Source organism: Biomphalaria glabrata, chromosome 12 (assembly GCF_947242115.1).
Source record: "Biomphalaria glabrata chromosome 12, xgBioGlab47.1, whole genome shotgun sequence".
Taxonomy (NCBI): domain Eukaryota; kingdom Metazoa; phylum Mollusca; class Gastropoda; family Planorbidae; genus Biomphalaria; species Biomphalaria glabrata.
The window spans coordinates 2,298,483-2,317,925 of NC_074722.1; the positions used below are offsets into that span (position 1 = coordinate 2,298,483).

The following is a 19,443-nucleotide window of genomic DNA, read 5'->3' on the forward strand; positions in this document are numbered from 1 at the left end:
ATTTTGAGCATTGTGTGAATACCAAGTTACATTATTACATGAAAATAGTGTACTCATTTTTTAAATATTTCGGGTAATAAAAATTAAAAACTAATATGATACAATAAAATTGAAGCATTAGTCAAATTAAAAAAAAAATTCACTCAAGATCTATGTGAACTCTATGATTGAAAAAAAATCATTTTGAAATTAATTTAAAAAAAATAATAATTATGGTATGGTTCTTTAGAAAATGGAATGATAGCAACAATTTGAATTATTTAACAATTTCATGATTATCCATTCATCTCAATATACTTATAACTGAAAAATAATTCATAAGGTTTAGATACAACCATTTGAAATAATGATTATAATTTCTTTCTTAATTTGCTTTTTAATTCAAATCTAATATAAACAAGATTTCCTCTGTCAAGAAACTTATAATGGAACAACATGCATGTTCTTCTCAGTAAGTTTTGCAAAGGGAATTAAGAATATATGATGTTGCTTTTTTTTGCCAACATTTTATACCTTCGCACCAGGTTTTAGTTTTAAGGAGAATGCACCATATTTTATATGTTTACTTTTGTTAGATTCTTATTTTAATTTTAAAAGAGTAAAATTTCCCTTACATATCTTGCAATCTATGGGGCAGATGATATAAAGTTTATCAGTTTCTGTGCCCCATGGTTAGCGAGGGTGTCATGTACCCAGCACAACAACCAACCACCTTTTGAAAAAAAAATCCCATTTCAGACCTCACAATCTATAGGGCAGATGATATTAAGGTCATTTGATTCTTTGGCCAGTGCATCATGTGGCCAGCACAACAACCAACCATCTTTACTTTCCAAAACAAAAGTCAGCTACCCATTAGAGTTAGGTGGACTCAGGGGCACCCAAAAATCTAAAAAATTTAAATGTGAGTCTTCACAGAGATTCAAACCCATGACTTATATTCAGCCATGGATCCCCAAACTGCCTTTATTTATTCCTTACTATTGCCATGTATCCTTTTGAATTCTGAAATTGAAAATCCCAGTCTTAATCGAACCCAGGAACCCTCAGTTCAGAAGCCAAGTGCTTTACCACTCATTCACTGCACTCACTATTGTTTTAATGGGGCTCAGATTAATAGTTTTCAAGTACAATATCAAACAGATTTAAAGAAATACTAAATCCAAACCTGTTGGCTGAATGACAGGATATACATAAATATGTATAGAGCTTACAGTATAATATATATATCTTAAATTAAAATTGGTCCAAGACTTTTATTTTGCAACATGATGGGATTTTCCTTTCTGGTGGTGCTATGCAGGAGTCCAAGAATCTCATCTTTTCTCATAACAGAAAGTTATCTAGTTATAAAAATAAATAAAAGGATTTTAAAAAAATAAAAATATGTGTGACACATGTGTTGACCATGCTAAACGTATATATGTTATTAAGTATAATTATATAATTTTGCCATTCTAAAAATAGTCTGTACCTAAAAGGAGCTAATGTGTTAATGTGTAGACATGGCCCTGACCTTAATAGTTATGAATTATTACTAAAGGTGAAGGCAGATATTCAGTTAATTTGATGGACATTGCACTCATCTAAAAGCAACTATAACATATATTATGATTTACATTTTCATGGAAAACTAGTTTTTCAAAAATACAAGTACTTCAGCTTATGAGAAAAGTGCATAGGGAAAAATTGCAGTACCTTACCTTTAAGAGGTGCAACCAATCATTGACTTGTCAGGAATGCATGCCTTTTTCTTGCATTTCCAAACATAACTGTAATTATACAATTAGGCATAATGGCTAATTTCTTTTGAAAACATTAAAATTAAAAAATAATATTATTAAATTGAATACATTGTTGTATCAAACATACAAATTATCAGACATAATTTTGCCTAATTTCATCTAACAGTTTATTGTAAAGGAATGGCCTGCACAACAGGCATTAGGCATTCATGAAAGATGAATTTGCTTAAGAGTGTTATAAAAAAAAAAACTAGAGAAAAATGTTAAATTCCATCCCCGATATTTGGATGTTGCTTGACCATGAAAATCACACTTCATAAAACATCTTTTAGATAACTAAAATAAAAATTGTATAGTAGTACTTACAATAAATATTGAATGGATGCCAATATTATTAATGTCTGCCCAGAGAGTAGAAATAGTATAAGTATGATCCTTGAGCCATTCTGGTACATCATCAGAACTGGTTGGCATGGTTCTACTTGTTAATAACTGAAACATTACAAACATTTTTTTAAATTTATAATTTATCACAGACTAGAATAGAAATGTTGCCAGGAAAAATACCAATGGTTAAAATGCACCTGATGATACTTTTGTAGCCTTAAAATGCACCAAAACTTCATTCATTAAATCTGATAAGAAACATATATGTATTACACAAGTCCAAGTTGATCAGAGTGTCATAGCAAATAATTAACTAGATATGTGAGTTTTATATTAAAGTGCTGAATTTCAGGGGATAGATCCAACTTGACACCACATCATTTATTATTTCATGAACTCATGGGTCTGGGCATGGCATGGAATGGGAACTATTATTTAATGTATGGGGTGTAGGCGAGGCATGGATTATAAATTGTCTTGTATAGATTAGATTGGGTAGAACTTCCCATCGAAGGTAACTTTTACTGATAGATCTGGATCAATTATAAATTTATGGGATCTAGGCCTGCATAAATTTTATCTTTTATTTATATATTTTATGTACATAAATAACTAGTCTAGAATCTATAATTATATCTTAATAATAATTTTTGTAGATGTCATATAATATCTAAAATAATAAGTATAGATCAGTAGATTTAGAATTTTAGCTAGTAAATATTTTTATATTCCAAATCTAAACTGGATCTATATATTGTATATCTATCTAGAATTTAGATCAGTAGATTTAGTATTTTAGCTAGTAAAATACTTTTATATTCTAAATCTAAACTGGATCTAGATCTAATTATTCTAGAAGCTTAGATCTAGAAGACTAGTTGTCAAGATTTGACTACACTAATGCACTAGCTAAGTAGGCCTACTAGATAGATCAAGAGACAGAGTACTAATAGTAATAGACTCTTGCCTCGTTGGGCCTCTCAAATCAGCTACAGACTTTAGAGACGATTTAGGAAGGTGAATTTCGATCCAATTCCAAGATCTACAAACTACAAGTTAGAGTCTAGCTAGAGATGCTAAATCTAGTCTAGAAGGCTGATCAATTAAAAATAAAATCAATCATTTCTAAAGTTTGTAAAATTATATTTTATAGATCTAATCTATCTATTTATAATATATAGAAATCTATGTCTACTATTTTAATATTTAAAATGATATGGCTGATGATATTAATTATTTTAATTGAGACATTGACATACAAAGAAACAAAATAATTAGATCTTATACTAACTCATAGACTCTACTTATACTGTATTGTATTAAACCTTCGAGTTTACGTTCCACTATCTTGACTTGACTACATTGACTAAAAAGGGCACTATCACGGTGACTATGATTATTTATAGATCTAGAATACTAGTCTAGATTATTATCTATGATGATGATGATAATCAACTGGTAGAGCTATAAGTATAATAATAATATAATTTTTTTATAATCACTGCATTCGTTTCATTCACTGTCTGTATCAATAATCGTATGATGTGAAAGTGAAGTCTAGATTTAGATCTAGATTAGATAGAATTGATAGATTATAAATCTACTTTCTACCATTAAAAAGTATTATTATTATAGATCTACATCTACTAATATTAGTACAGGTACTAGATATATAGATCTACAGGCATTATGTGACTAAACACAGTTAATACAGCTATATCATATGCCTACTATAGATGATCGATAGATCTAGAGTTCTAGACGTAGACTAGATCTATAAACATTCATATTGATCTCATGTATGGTCTAGATCTAGAGAAAATAGAGTGGAAATCATGACTTTATTAGATCTATTGAGTTATTTTTTTTTAAATATCTTTAAATAGATATAGAACCATAGTCTAAGTCTGGGTGTTGTAGATCTAGATTATTCTAGATATAAGAGATCTATAGATAAGTTCGGTTTTTAAAAAATGCGCATTCGAAATTTAAAATACCCAGATTTAAGTATTAATATACCCATATTGGTAGGGCCGCGTTAATCATTTATTAGATCTATTAAAGCATGTCTATATAAAAGATATTATTATTTAAAAAATATATTATTATATAAAAGATATAGTTTTGAATATTTACTAAAAAAAAAAAAAATGAATTTTTTACTTTTGCCAATTAACACTCTGGCTGGCAAAAAGGATGACTCATCAATACTGTGAAAAGACGATAACTGCATGAGTTGGTTTGGAATTGTATTTTGGAAGACTAACTTAAACAAAAATATCCTTCAAGAGAATAAACGAAAAAAGGTTTGTCAGAAGAAAAGCTGGCTGGACTACGCAAATAATGGACCAGCCTCTCTCTCTTGATATCTTGTTAATTGGCCATTGGTGACCGGGAAAAGTGGAGGATTTGGTTACGCGGGACAGATGATAATGATTTCATGTACATAAAAAAAATCCAGATTTTGTGTAAAATACCCAAATGTGAAAGTACTGAAAACTGCTATTTTAATGGGGTGGCCTTAAAAAAATAACTTTTGTGACGATCCCTTATTCAGGAAAATTTTATAAATCACAAAACATTGTGAGAAAATGGATGAAATTTTTAGAGATTTAATAAAATAAAGCGTAGGAAAGTTTTACTCTCATTGAAGGTCAGTCCAAGTGACTGGAGGAGTAAATTTCTTCTTTTGCATCCTCCTGAATTTCTCCATATTGCACCATGCGCGAAAAAAAATGCGCGACGGCACTCCCCTAGTAAAAACTAGGAGCTGTTGTTCCATTAGTATAGTTCCATGGTTAGCCTTGTTATGTTATGTTTGAATGCTTCACAATAAAAGCCAGTTTGTATTTAAAAGGACTTGTTTCTTCACAAATACTTTAATTTAGATTGTGTTGCTATGCGAATTGATTCTGTAATACTAACATCTAACATAAAAAAGTTGTTGTTTTTGTTAATCCATTCTTCCTTTATTAAGCTGATACTGATCTCTCATTTCGTATTCTGTTGATTTCCTGTCATGCTTCAGTATGCAAGGAATCTTCCAGCGAGTTTGCACAATTAAATTCTTCTATTAACAGCCCATCGCATTCTCTACATAAGACCACGCAATAAATATACACGCACCTCTATTGGTCTACTAAACTCTTTACTAAATAAAAAAAAACAACAACATTTGAGTTAATGGCGTTTTCAAAATAGCCAAATTTAATTTTAACATGATTATATTTTGAATAGTTTTAACGGCCCAACTAGAGTTTTCACTGGCCAGTGAGGTATTTTCTCCCCAGAGATATTCCTAAACTGTCAAATCTCTAGGAAAATAGAGCCGCTTTTTAACTACTCATCCAGTTTCCTGTCAGTTTTTAGTCAATGTACTTTTTGAGCCTATGAAGAATTGGCAAGCTGATAGGAGGAAATGTTATGAAAACATGGACTTTGAGCTTTGAGATTAATCGACTGTGGCAGTCAACTAAAATTACAATATTTTCAATTGTGCGAAGGGGATGTGACAAATGACCTCTCAGACATTTTCTGGGCATTAAACATTCTTAGAAAGATTGTTACCTGTCAAATCGGAAATGGAAAATAATGTTACTGCTTTGGTCAAAATTTAAATGCATGAATATGTGACAGCGAAATGAATCAAATTGTGAGTTCGTGGACACAGTACTGAGACGTAATTGACTTTGGAAGGTTTTTAAACGGGCGTTCTTGAACGGCTTTTGTTTTTCTTTGTTAATAAATTAATATCAGGATAACCCTCGCTACCTTTGTACTTGTGCTTGCGAGTGGTCACATTTTAAATCAGGGGCTCTCAGCCTGTGGGTCGCGACCCCCTTGGGGGTCGATTGACGATTTGCCAGGGGGTCGCCTAAGACCATCAAAAATAAGGATTGTTATTGTCTATTCTTCTATTGCTGTGTGTGTCTATGGGGGGGGGGGGTCGCGGCAGAGTGGTATATTGTAAAAAGGGGTCGCCGAGCTTAAAAGGTTGAGAACCGCTGTTTGAAATGTTCAAACTTCTGCAAGCAGGTAGAACCGGAGTTGTGGGTCTTGTTTTTAAGACAAGACTTACAAAAGAGAAATTTGAGATCAAACATAATTTTGTTGCAGAGTTGACAGACGTGAATATGTCTTAAAATTGACAGACGTGACTGTGTCTAAAAGGTGACAGATAGTACTGGCTGTGTCTTAAAGTTGACAGACGTGACTGTGTCTTAAAATTGACAGATGTGACTGTGTCTAAAAGGTGACAGATAGTACTGGCTGTGTCTTAAAGTTGACAGACGTGACTGTGTCTAAAAAGGAACAGATTATTAATAACTGTGTCTTAAGATTGTCAGATGTGACTGTGTCTTAAAATTGACAGACGCAACTGTGTCTAAAAGGGGACAGATAGTATTGGCTGTGTCTTAGAGTTGACAAACGTGACTGTGTCTAAAAAGGAACAGATTTATTAACTGTGTCTTAAGATAGTCAGATGTGACTGTGTCTTAAAGTGATGGACGTGACTGAGTCTAAAAAGGGACAGCTGTTACTGACTGTGTCTTAAGGTTATCAGATGTTACTGACTGTGTGTTAAGGTTGTCAGATGTTACTGACTGTGTGTTAAGGTTGTCAGATGTTACTGACTGTGTCTTAAGGTTGTCAGATGTTACTGACTGTGTCTTAAGGTTGCCAGATGTTACTGACTGTGTGTTAAGGTTGCCAGATGTTACTGACTGTGTCTTAAGGTTGCCAGATGTTACTGACTGTGTGTTAAGGTTGTCAGATGTTACAAAACGTAAAGCGTTTGGTCTTTGTTTTTAGCTTGGACGATAGAAACAGATGACCTTTACATCATCTGCCCATAGATCCAAAGGTCTGATAGGAGACCTTTTTTTATAATTTTTGAAATACCGGTAATCAGAAAGAATAATAATGCTTGTCTTCGAGTCCGAAGATTAGTGAGGAATGCAGTATTCCCCGTGGTTGCGCAGCCCCAGTTGTGACCTACATATTTTGCCACAACCAGGGCAAGCATAACCATTGTCCGCAATTGGTCGATTTAGATTTTCTTTTCGCAGTCTGCGTCTATCCTCGGCAGCGGATTTTCTTTTGGCCTCAAATGTGTATCCCGCGGCGTTTGTGAGTGACCTCCAGTTGTCTCGTTCTGAGGCCGCATGCAACCAGGTGCTCTCTTCTATGTCAGCTAAGGCAAGTTGGCGCCTAAGCTGGTCTTTGAAGCGTTTCCGTGGGGCGCCTTTGTTATGTCGACCACCTTTTAGCTCACCAAAAAAAGACTGTCTTTGGCATACGTTCGTCCCCCATACGGGATACGTGCCCTGCCCAGCCTAACTGTCTGACAATAGAGATGTCCCTCTATACTGTCCATGCCGGCGTTCGCAAGGACATCGCTGTTTGTAGTGCGGTCTTGCCACCTTATGTCCATGATGGAGCGCAAGCACCTTTGGTGAAAGCGCTCAAGTAGTCTTAGTTGTTTTCTGTATAGTGCCCATGTCTCAGACCCATATAAAAGGGTTGAGAGAACCACCGCCTGGTAGACATTGATTTTTGTAGTCAGGCGGAGCGATTTGTTCCGCCAAACTCTCGCCTGAAGGCCTCCAAAAGCGCCACTGGCCCTGACCAGACGATTATCAACTTCCCTTGAAAGTGAGGCGTCATTTGATACTATACTACCTAGATATGTGAAGAAAAAAGGAATCAAAGAAAAGAAAAAGGCAGCATTTTTATAAATGGCGTTTTCGGTGTATCCTGTACACTTAATACGGATATATTATCAAAGTGTGTATTTTTAAAGGCAAATAGATTTTTATTACTATTATTCATTTTGTTTTAACATTGCGAAATCAAATATCTAAGCATTTCCTCTTGCAGCACATGGTAATTTTTATGATTTATTCGGTCACTGTGATCTTTCAGTGTGGCGTCCTTGACATCGTTTATTGTGTCAATTTAATGTCAGCATCTCTACGCATGCTCAGCATCATCGTCTCTTAATTTTAAAATAGATTCAGGGGAGGGAATAAGAGAGAGAGGGAAGCAGGATAGACTTAAATATATTATATCTAGACTGGAAATCGGAAACAAGTTCTTATCCGCGATTGATCGATTCACAGACATATATATATATTTTTATGTACGTAACTCTTTTTCAAGCTGTAAGGGAGGTCGCCCCAATCAATCTTTTCTGTCTTAGAAAAGTAATAATCTTTAGTTTTTAAAGTTTAGAAATATTGCAAAATCATTTTTTTTTTGGATGTTCTTTAGAATGGGCTATTAATCACAGAACTATATATTCGCGCAAATATATGAAACTAAGCCATTTCCTGGTAGTTTCCATTGAAATAATGTTTAAAAAATCCTAGATCGAAATAATTCATATTTGTTGATTTTAATCATCTTATGTACATTTAAATAGATTGATTACCCAAATCTTTCTAGATTATGCATCTAAAAATTGCAAAATAATAATCATGAGACGAGAGTGCTCTTATTTCTAATGTTCAATTACTAGATCTAGATATAAAAATTAAATTATATGTTACATAGGTTAGGGTTGAAAAAAAAATTACTTTTTATAACTACTTTACAAAACAACGTCTTGTTTCAAATTTTTAAAAAATTTTCACATTTTTTGTACTGTTAACAGATCTCCATATCCAAGTCTAGATATAATATATAAGTCTATGGGTAGGCCTAAAACATAGATCGGATAGAACAGGTAGATTAACATAGGTGTCGCCTTGTTCAAAGGGGGAGTGCCTTCGTAATACTTTCTTTACATAACTATTTATGCACATCTTAGAAACCCATTATCTTATCAATGAAGAAAATTATTTATAAATAAAGAAGATAGAACTACTTTTGGTATAAAGACTGTGGTAGCCGTAAAGTTTACGTCAACAAGTTGACGGAAGTGATCATCTTATCTTATCTTATATAATACAGACGTTACTTCAAAAAAGAAGATGATTACGTCCTACGCGTCATGCATTTAGTCATGCATATTAACAAATGACTTAAATTCTGCCAAGTCACTGGTTTTCCTGGCTAGCTCAGGCAACCCATTTCATGCTCTAATAGCACTAGGGAAGAAGGAGTATTTGTACAAATTTGTCCTAGCATATGGGACGAGGAATGTGCCTTTATCTTTGTGTCTTTCAGAGTATTTTATTAAATTTTGTTTTTGTATTTGAAGATTATGGTTCAGTGTTTTATGTATTATTGCTACTTTACTTTTGAGCCTTCTGTCCTGAAGGCTTTCTAAATTTAGTGATTTTACTAAAGGTGTTACTCTAGTCAAATGTGAATATTCGTTTGTTATGAATCGCACTGCTCTATTTTGTGTCTGTTCTAGTTTCTTAATGTTTTCTTGAGTTGAGGGGTCCCAAACGGAGGATGCATATTCTATTATTGGCCTAACCAAGGTTAAATAACATTTTAGTTTTATGTTCTTATTTGATTTATAGAAATTTCTTTTAATAAATCCTAATGCTTTGTTTGATTTTTTTGTAGTTTTATCAATATGTGAATTCCATGACAGTTTTTCATTTATTATAACACCTAGGTATTTTGCGTTTTTAGTCTGTGTTACTGGTTTGCCATGAATAAGATAAGTGGAATTAATTTGTTTTAGTTTTTTTGTTACTCTTAACAACTGACATTTTTCTGGGTGGAAAGACATGCTCCAATTTGATTCCCATTTCTGTAATTCATCTAATTCTCTTTGTAAAATATCTGTGTCTTGTGTTGTTTTTATTGTTCTATATATTATGCAATCGTCTGCAAATAATCTGACTTTTGTTCCTGAAGTAATGCAATTTGGTAAATCATTTATGTAAATTAAAAATAGTAGTGGACCCAAGACTGTTCCTTGAGGTACACCTGAGTTTACTGTTATCGGTGTTGATTTAGAGCCATTTATTATTACAGTTTGTTCTCTCCCTATCAGAAAGTCTTTAATCCACTGATGCAGTGGACCATTAATGCCGAAATATTTTAATTTTTTAAGCAAACTATGGTGGTGAACTTTGTCAAAAGCCTTAGAAAAATCTAGTAAGATAGCATCTATTTGTTCGCTATTATCTAAACCTTTTGAAAAATCATCAATTAGTCCTATTAGTTGTGTTTCACATGATCTATATTTCCTAAAGCCATGTTGGTATGGTGTGAGGACATTATGTTTGTCTAAGTGGTTTATGATGTTGCTACATATTATGTGTTCTAGGATTTTACATGTGATGCTGGTAAGTGATACTGGTCTGTAGTTTCCTGGGTCAGATTTTTCTCCTTTTTTAAATAGGGGGGTGACATTAGCTTCTTTCCAGTCCTTTGGTACTCTGCCCTGGTTAAGTGAAGCCTGAAAGAGTATTTTGAACACTGGGGCTAGCTCATTACTTAGTTCTTTGAGTAATCTAGCTGGAATACCATCAGGTCCAGAAGCTTTATTTGGTTTGGTGTTGGCTAATAGTTTTTGAATTCCATTTTCTTGTACTACTATATCTTCTATGTTGTCTACTTGGTTCAAATTCAGTAATATGTCTTTGTCTCCTGGGGCTGAGAATGCTGATGCAAAGTATGTCATGCTCTTTGAACTCCCCCGTTCTCTTCTCGAGTTTCTCACCTGACCACAAAGGGTTTTGTTATGTGTGCTTTACTTTGATACCACTGACATGTATATAAGTATATACTTATAGCCTATGATATATTGGTATAACTTCTTTTCACAGAATATTCCACAGAATAAAAAAAGATTTCATACATCTTATATTTTCTTTCAGGCGGAACGTGACAAACAAGGGTGTAGTTATGAATTCGCCATCGTTTGGGTACCCGAGGGGCTTGACCTCTTTGGGGGGCCCTGATTTCGCGTAATATTTAATATTTAATGTAAAAAATACTCATGTGGGGGCCGAGGGATTTACAAATTCTCCCCCCCCCCACACTAGCTACGCCACTGGTTACAAATGACGTCGTATAGGCGCGACTGATTTGTCGTTCGAGATTTCTGTGTTTGGGCTTTGTTGAAAGTAATATAAGTTTTGATCCAAGATCATGTAAGCCATCTTAGGGGTTAAAGTTAGAGGTAAAGCTTATGGTAAGGTTTTAACCATGCATACATATTGTGGGGGAAAATATAATCGTCTCATCTCTACCCGTGATCTTGTCTGTGCCATGGGTCACCAACCAGGCGTTTCGGTTCTGGCTGAGTCTCTCCATTGCCCAACTGATTAGCATCTTCTTCCCAATCGCAGAGCCAATTATTCCTGGGCCGTACCCTGCTCCTCTTTTCTTTGGGGCTCCAGGTGAGAGATTATCTTGAGATATTTGATGAAGGCTTGCGAAGGGTGTGGTCCATTCATCGCCAGCTAAGGGAAATCTCCTTCAATTGGCAGCAGATGTTTCAGGAAAAATGAAAGGAAACTGAAAGAAAATTATCGTCAGATATGTCCTTACAATGTTTAAGGATACTAAAAGTAGGCTAATTTAAAGGAAGAAAAAAAAATGTATAATAAGCTCGAAATGAAGCTGAATATTGCAGCATTAAAAAATATAACTTTAAAACATCTGTTTTGATACTGGTATATTAGCTCCAGAAGTAGATTGACTCCTCCAGAAATATCCTGACTCCATCATAAGTAGCATGACTCCTCTAGAAGTAAACCGACTCCTTCATGAGTAGCCTGACTCTTCTAGAAATAACCTGTCTCCTCCAGAAGTAACATGACTCCTCTAGAAGTAACCCGACTCCTCTTGAAGTATCCTGACTCTTTCATAAGTAGTATGGCCCCTCTAAAAGTAACCTGACTCCTTCATAAGTAGCATGGCCCCTCTACGAGTAATCTGACTCTTCCAAAAGTTACAAGACATCTTCAAATGGCAACTCCTCTAGAAGTAGCCTGACTCATACACAAGTAACCTGACTCATACACAAGTAACCTGACTCATACACAAGTAACCTGACTCATACACAAGTAACCTGACTCATACACAAGTAACCTGACTCATACACAAGTAACCTGACACTTCCAGAAGTAACCTAAGGCATCTAGAAGAAACTTAACGCTTAAGTTAGTACTCCAACGCCCTCAGTTCTGAGAGATCACAAAACAAAAAATTGTTGTCATTCTTGCCTAAATGATGATTTTATTTCTTTCAGATTATATTACTTAGAAGTCGATCTCGAAAAAGAAAAAAAAACAACATAACATCGAAAAAGAAATTTTAAACAAAAACAAAAGTTGGCAACAAAAATATCAGATTAATTCGTGACGTAGTAGCTTTGTTTTGGGTGGCGGGAGAGACTGGCTGTCTGCTCCAATTGAACGATTAACTTAATATGTCCAGATTTAGACTTCCGGCAGAATGCAACGTTCATGGTTTCTGAGAAAAGGGAGGGAATCAAGACGCAGGTGTAACTTTTGGTGATTTTTCTTTCAGAGGAGAGCTCTAGTGTGACATATTTAGTAAGTCGGTCATCTAATGGTTTGAACTGGAGTTATTGCATTATGGGTCAAGCGAAGTGATCGAATTACTTCTGGTCTTTTCTTGGAAAGAGAATTCTATGACATGTTCCGACATTCTTTTTATTAAAAAAAAAAAAACAATATTTTAACCCAAATAAAATAAATTATTTTAAAATTAATCGAAGCATAAAGAAATAGAACGAGAATTGAATACATAGAGTTGTCAAAAATAGAAGCAAGAAAATTATAGGATATACACAAATGTACATGTGAAGAATCAAAATACCTCTTTCATGCATCTTATAGAGTGATTACTTTAGCCTTAATTATAAATGCATACTGAATTAAGAACATTTTTACCACATCACTCCCCCCTCCCCCTGGTTAAGCGAATGTAAAAAAAAAAGAACTACAAGATTTTATAATATTCTACTAATATCTAAGTATTAACTACTTGTTAACTATTAAACCATTTAAGGCAAATATTTTAAATCGTAAAACGTGAAATAACTTGAGATGAAATGAACTAAGTCACTTAGTCTAAGTCACTATCAAAACACGTCGTTACACTCTGACATTCTGGAGTCGTCTGGTGTACTTAACACAGATTACGACATCGCCGCTTATCTTGCACCATTCTACAAGACTAACATTCAATTAATGCTCTCTCTCTACATTTAACAATAAATACTCCCTTTCCATATCACCTAGGAAAGAAACACACACACACTCCATAACAATTAATCACACTGTGAAATTCTGGTTTGGCGTTTTAATTTTTCAGAATCTTGAAATTATCTAAAAAAATTAAATTTGGTTTAATCTTTTCTTCCACCAGTTTGATCCGAATGACGTCAAAAAAAAAAAAAAAAAGAAATCATTAAGTCATACTACGTCGCAAGGCTGTAGCGGAAATTCCCGTTCTCGACTAAACAAAAAATCTGTACTAATTTTGTATTCTTTAGTTGGCATACATGAACATAGATGTTGGCATCCTGGTGGGTTTCTCTCGCAAATGTTATGTTCATTTTCCTCTTTGAAATACCGGATGTGAAAAAAACATCTTATGTAAACAAAGAGCAGAGAACTGTGATTAACTTAAATATGAAGATCCACCAAAAGTCTAAATATTTTTGGACAGAGAGAACGGATGATATTGGAGATAATTATGATCAAATAAAAATAAGAGATGTCTTATAAGAATGCAATTGACAAGAGAAAGAATACTGTGAGAAGAAGGCAGAACAGTGGCATAAAGAAATTATAATATACAGCAGTGTGACATTCAGATTGTACCATAATATATTGTACCATAATATATTGTACCATAATATTTTGTTCTGCAAAACTCTACATTCAACTTTTATAATGAAAGGGACATCACTCTTTAAATTGTTATCAGACGTGAGAAAGGGAAGTGGTATAATCTAAAAACAAATAGACTTACACTAAAAACGAAGACAGAGCATCAGTTTGTATGTCATTGTTAGTCAAGCTTGTATTCCCGTTGAAAAAAAAAAAAGAATATATTTTTGTGAAAAGTTTTTTTTTAATATGACGAGAATCTCGAACTTGATTTTCATAATATTATGTTATGAATAAAATATGTGTGGGAGTCATGTGGATGGTACCCAATTCTTACAAAGCTCATTTCAGCTCTGTCTGGTTTAAGATTTATAGAATTTTTTATACACGTTATTTTTCCCAAACCCAATCTCGGATAAAGTTGAAATTTTACACAATTATTTCTTATACCTGACAAAACAAGAAGCAACTTTAAAAAACTAACCAATTAGTTAATTAACTACTAGCCTATTATAAATAAGTTTAATTTGTTTTGTTTGGTATCGAACAAGGGAAAGAAATTTTACTAGGCATATGTGGTTGTATGAGTTGAATTATCTCCCTTGAGGAGGCTTGAACCCTCGAGTTCGAATTCAAGTTTTTTTTTCAATGCATTTAAAAAGCGATCATGGAAACATTCACCCAGATTTCCCCTTCGTCTCATCCCCCCTTTGTCCCCACTGGTCCTGACAAGTGATTGGATCATCGCGCATTGAGAAAGCTAAAAGAATGAAATTGCGCTAAGCAGGGTATTAGGTAAAAAGAGTTCTAATCGCACAGATTTATTATTGTTATTTTTTTGTTGTTTTTTAAGTATGAATATTGATTTTATGTAGATATAAAATAATAAATAGATAGTTTATTCGTCTTAAAAAAAAACTGAAGAGCTTCATATCTCATTAACAAGTAATTAACTGGGCTGCCACTGGGCAGACAGAACACTGTTATCCCCTGTTACATAGATGAAGGCTTGAAATGAACAGAAACATTTCACAGCTGATGATACTGATTTAAGCTCTTAGTGCTAACTAGACGTGAAGGAAGAAATTGGGTCACCCACTAGATCCAATCAAGAAGCCAGGAGAGACCACGTGACAAGATGTAACTCGTCACGTTCAATAAAAAAAGGGGAGACTATAAGAGTTCGAAATAGCAGCAGGCGAATGGGAAACCCTCAACAGCGTCAACAAAATCACACTGAAAAGAGGTCAGATGGATCAGTGACTCTCAGAATGTTTTGATTATTTGATTTGTTTCAGTGCACCTTTTTTTTTTATCTCTACGTCCCCCTTTTATACTCAGCGCCCCCTACCGCCCCTATTTGATCCAGTGCCTCCCCCAACCTCCTCTTTGGTTCCCAGCGCCCCCCAATTTCACGTAATCGCTCCCCTTGGGGGACGCTAGCGCACCTGTTGAAGACCACTATTCTAGAAAAGGAAGCAACCGCGTACTGAAGTGAGTTGATAACTGGAGGTCATTTATCCACAAAAAAAATGTAGGTGAATTATTATTTTTTTGTTTCCCTTTGGACTAGAAAGAGGAAGGCGGAGATAGGAGTTCTAAGTCATTACATGTCAATTCAATTGGGACAAGGGAGAAACAAGTTGAGAATCGCTGAAGTAGAGGAAAAATTGCAATCTATTTTGAGCTAAAACTTTCTGAACTCAAGAAAAGTACGCTGGGAGATAACTTTTGTTAGAAAAATATGGCCATGACCTGACCAAGGAGTGCATCCGTTTAATTTTAGTGTCTAGGTCAATCAAGGAAATACAAAGGTTAAAATATTCTAGACTTACTTAGACTTTGGTCCTCCCGCGCCGTTCGGCGCATTGGGCGGCAGGTTGTCTCCACAAAGATCTGTCATTGGCAATGCCTGAAGCCTCCTCCCACCTGGTACCCACTGTTCTGAGGTCCTACATGAAGTTGTGGCGCCAAGTAATACGAGGACGTCCCTGTTTGCGCTGTCCTCGTATTGGCCTCCTTGTCATCGAAACTTTTAATATGCGTAGTTCATTTTGTCCAGAATATAACTTTAGAATCTGTAGTTTTATTTTAATGAGGCATAATATAAGTATCAACTTTTGTCAATCTTTATACACAAAAATTTGTCTAGATTTGAGAAGGAAATGAAGACTTGCTTGATTGTTTGTTTTACATGTTTCATATTGTTCTTTTAGATGATTAAATTCTTGACCGAAATTCATGCAGGAAGGCAGATGATGGCTAATGAAGGCAGATTATGGCATATGAAGGCAGATGTTGGCATATGAAGGCAGATGTTGGCATATGAAGGCAGATGATGGCATATGAAGGCAGATGATGGCATATGAAGGCAGATGATGGCAGATGATCGCAGATGAAGGCAGATGAAGACAGATAATGGCATATGAAGGCAGATGAAGACAGATAATGGCATATGAAGGCAGATGTTGGCATATGAAGGCAGATGTTGGCATATGAAGGCAGATGATGGCATATGAAGGCAGATGTTGGCATATGAAGGCATATGATGGCATATGAAGGCAGATGATGGCATATGAAGGCAGATGATGGCAGATGATCGCAGATGAAGGCAGATGATCGCAGATGAAGGCAAATGAAGACAGATGATGGCATATGAAGGCAGATGATGGCTGATGAAGGCAGATGATGGCAGATGAAGGCAGATGATGGCGAAGTGAAGAATTCTAGCACTGGCTCTCGAAGTTTGAAGTGCACACCACACGAACAGGCAGGCACCCAAGCATCCATACATACATGCCAATTGTCATCCGGTTCGTAAAGCGATGTTATCAGACTGCTCAAAACTTTTCAACAGCGAAGCGGCCCACGGTACGTGTGTCGAAAATGTTTTTGGTCTCTAGGCTGAAAAAGGTGGGCCACCACTGAATTAAATCAGTTAATCAATCATACTGTCATAACTTTGCTTCTGCGATGATGCATACGGTGCGCACCAGCGCACTGTTCATCACTAGCGATGGACCGATTGTTGAGACAACAGAGACACTGGATTCCGGCCTAAGTGAATGAAGATACAGAACTGGAGCTGTGGAATGGTCGTTCCTTAAAACTGAAGCGGCATGGACTGTGGCCCTGTGTTAGTAGCGAGATAGTGAACCCTGTAGGAGCGTGAAAACAGAGGTGCCGCTGATGAGCCCTATAGACCAGAGCTAGATGGCGCGATAATCGAGATTGACATTTATGTGTATTGTAATCATCTCACAAGTCTTATCACATGTAATTAACATAATTATTCTTTTATCTTGATCACTCGTTCAGTTGCTCCCCCCCCCCCCAAGCGCAAGATTTGTTATATTATTTGGAAAAAGAAATAAAAAGTAGCTGACGATTGACACTTTCCAATGACTCCTGGCCACCGGAAATGAAAAGGAAAAGAATGGCCGAAGTGTTCATAGTCTGTGAAATACAGGGAGTGGGGAGGGGGGCAGTTTTCACCAGGAGTGACCGGGTGACAAGTCCGATTTCAGAACCAGTTAACGTCCAGATTTCTCTGTGTGTGTGTGTGTGTGTTAACACTGTGAGATTAACTTGACCTCATACATATTCATGACGTTTCTAGTTCTCATTGTAATTAGGTCAGCAATTCTCCACTTGTGAATCGTTCACCTGAATGCTACAAGAGTATCTGAAATTAATTCAAGGGAGTTTCATCCAGTTTAGATATAAGCAAGATAAACTACTCGATTACTTAAGGGAGTTAACAAATATTATCAAACTGAAGATTCTTTATTTTCTCGGGGCAGATAATTTCACACGCCTGTAGCATACACTCTTTTACAAACTGGCCTTCAGTGAATGGTCGTGATGCCATCTCGCTAACAACAAAGCTTGCTTTCACAGAACCTTCGCTTGCAGTGGGCGGACACTTCATTTACAGATGTGTGCAGTTGTAAATCATTTCACGGCTTATATGTGGTCATTGTAAATTTTATCAATTTTTTTTTTTGAATTCGCGGACGTGGCCGCGGGCCACACAAATTTGTTTCGCGGGCCACATGGGGCACGTGTTTGAGACCCCTGGTCTAGAAAAACCACAGCTCACGTCGTGTCGTTTCGCATTCAATCTTTTGCTTAAAACTATTTGCCTATTGTTGGCTTGGAAGAAAGTCTTTGCTTTGTAACTTCTCCAATGGTTACTCTTAGACATTTAATATTGCAATAGACCTCATTCATCAATCGTAAACACAACATTGAGTCACGTGATTCTTTATCTCTTCTATACAAATTACGATCTAATTTTAATCAACAATGGTTACCACGTGACAGTTTTTTTTTCGTTGTTTTATCAATATTATCACGTGACCGTTCGTTTTGTATTCCTAATGGATTTAGTAAGAAACATCGCGTGATTCAACATCTCTTCGTTATAGGGTAAAACTTGCATTTTGTAACAAAGTAAATTGGTGTATTTTAGTTTTCTAAAGAAGCGTTTCCGTGGGGCACCTCTGTTGCGACGACCACCTTTCAGCTCTGTAAAAAAATATTGCCTTTGGCATATGTTCGTCCTTCATACGGGATAGATACGTGCCCTGCCCAGCGTGACTGTCGGACTATAAAAAGTTCATACTGGCATTCGCATGCACATCGCTTTTTGTAGTGCAGTCTTGCCACCTTAAGTCCATGATGGTTTGCAAACATCTTTGGTGAAAGCATTCAAGAAGTCTTTCTGTAAAGTACCAATGTCTGAGATCCACATAGAGGGATTAAGAGAACCGCTGCTTGGTGGGCACTGACTTGTAGGCAGGCGGAGCGATTTCTTTCTTTCAAGGTAGGTTGATAAGCCCATATCAGATTATCAACCTTCCTTAGAGAAAAACGTAAACGTCATTTGATGCTATGCTTCCCAGATATGTGAAGTTGTCTACCATTGTATCCTTTCACGATGATCTTTGGGGCTGAGCAGATTTTATTGGGTGAATTTTGGTATGGGACAGTAGACTTCGAAGATGGAACGCATTGTAATAATTCACCAGCAAAATAAAATATTGTGCTACATAATAGGACTATGTTAATTATTCTAAGCTATCTAAAGTGGGAATAGTCATTTGCTTTGAAAACAATATTTATAAATGACATCAATTTGTATGCCAAATAAATTGTTTACACTTTAATTGCAGAGAGCCGTGTAAGTAGCTTTTACTTTGTTGGCAAGGATAATAGCACCTACAATAAAATGTTGCGTGAATATTTAAATAGGTCAATTGATTCATTTAAAGCTGTTCATGTCTGTGAAGAAATGTTTTAGTGTACAGTGACGTAAGCGGCGTCAAGTTTTTTTTTTTCCATTTGACGTCATGGAAAAATTTTCATTCATAAAACATTCTAGCCAAAATTAAATTTTTGGATATTGAAACATTTTCCAATATAACGGCCGACCAAAAATTTTCGCTATGTGGCCAACGAGCTGAGAATTGTTTTCTCATTTATATTCATATACCTTAAAAATTTGAAAGAAAATCGTTAGGGTCGTTTTC

The 19,443-nt window shown here is 35.4% G+C and overlaps 1 long non-coding RNA gene across 2 annotated transcripts; it reads right to left on the minus strand.

Annotated features, from left to right (window-relative positions):
* Positions 1-390: 390 nt before the first annotated feature.
* On the minus strand, positions 391-3,603 carry LOC129921900 (uncharacterized). Of its 2 annotated transcripts, XR_008773855.1 has the most exons (4): positions 3,424-3,603; positions 2,112-2,237; positions 1,704-1,772; positions 391-1,343 (listed from the first exon to the last, which is right to left on the minus strand). It is a non-coding gene; the product is annotated as an uncharacterized LOC129921900 (long non-coding RNA). The 2 variants fall into 2 exon arrangements; XR_008773854.1 differs by having other exon boundaries at positions 392-1,343; positions 2,112-3,603.
* Between the last annotated feature and the right edge of the window lie 15,840 nt (positions 3,604-19,443).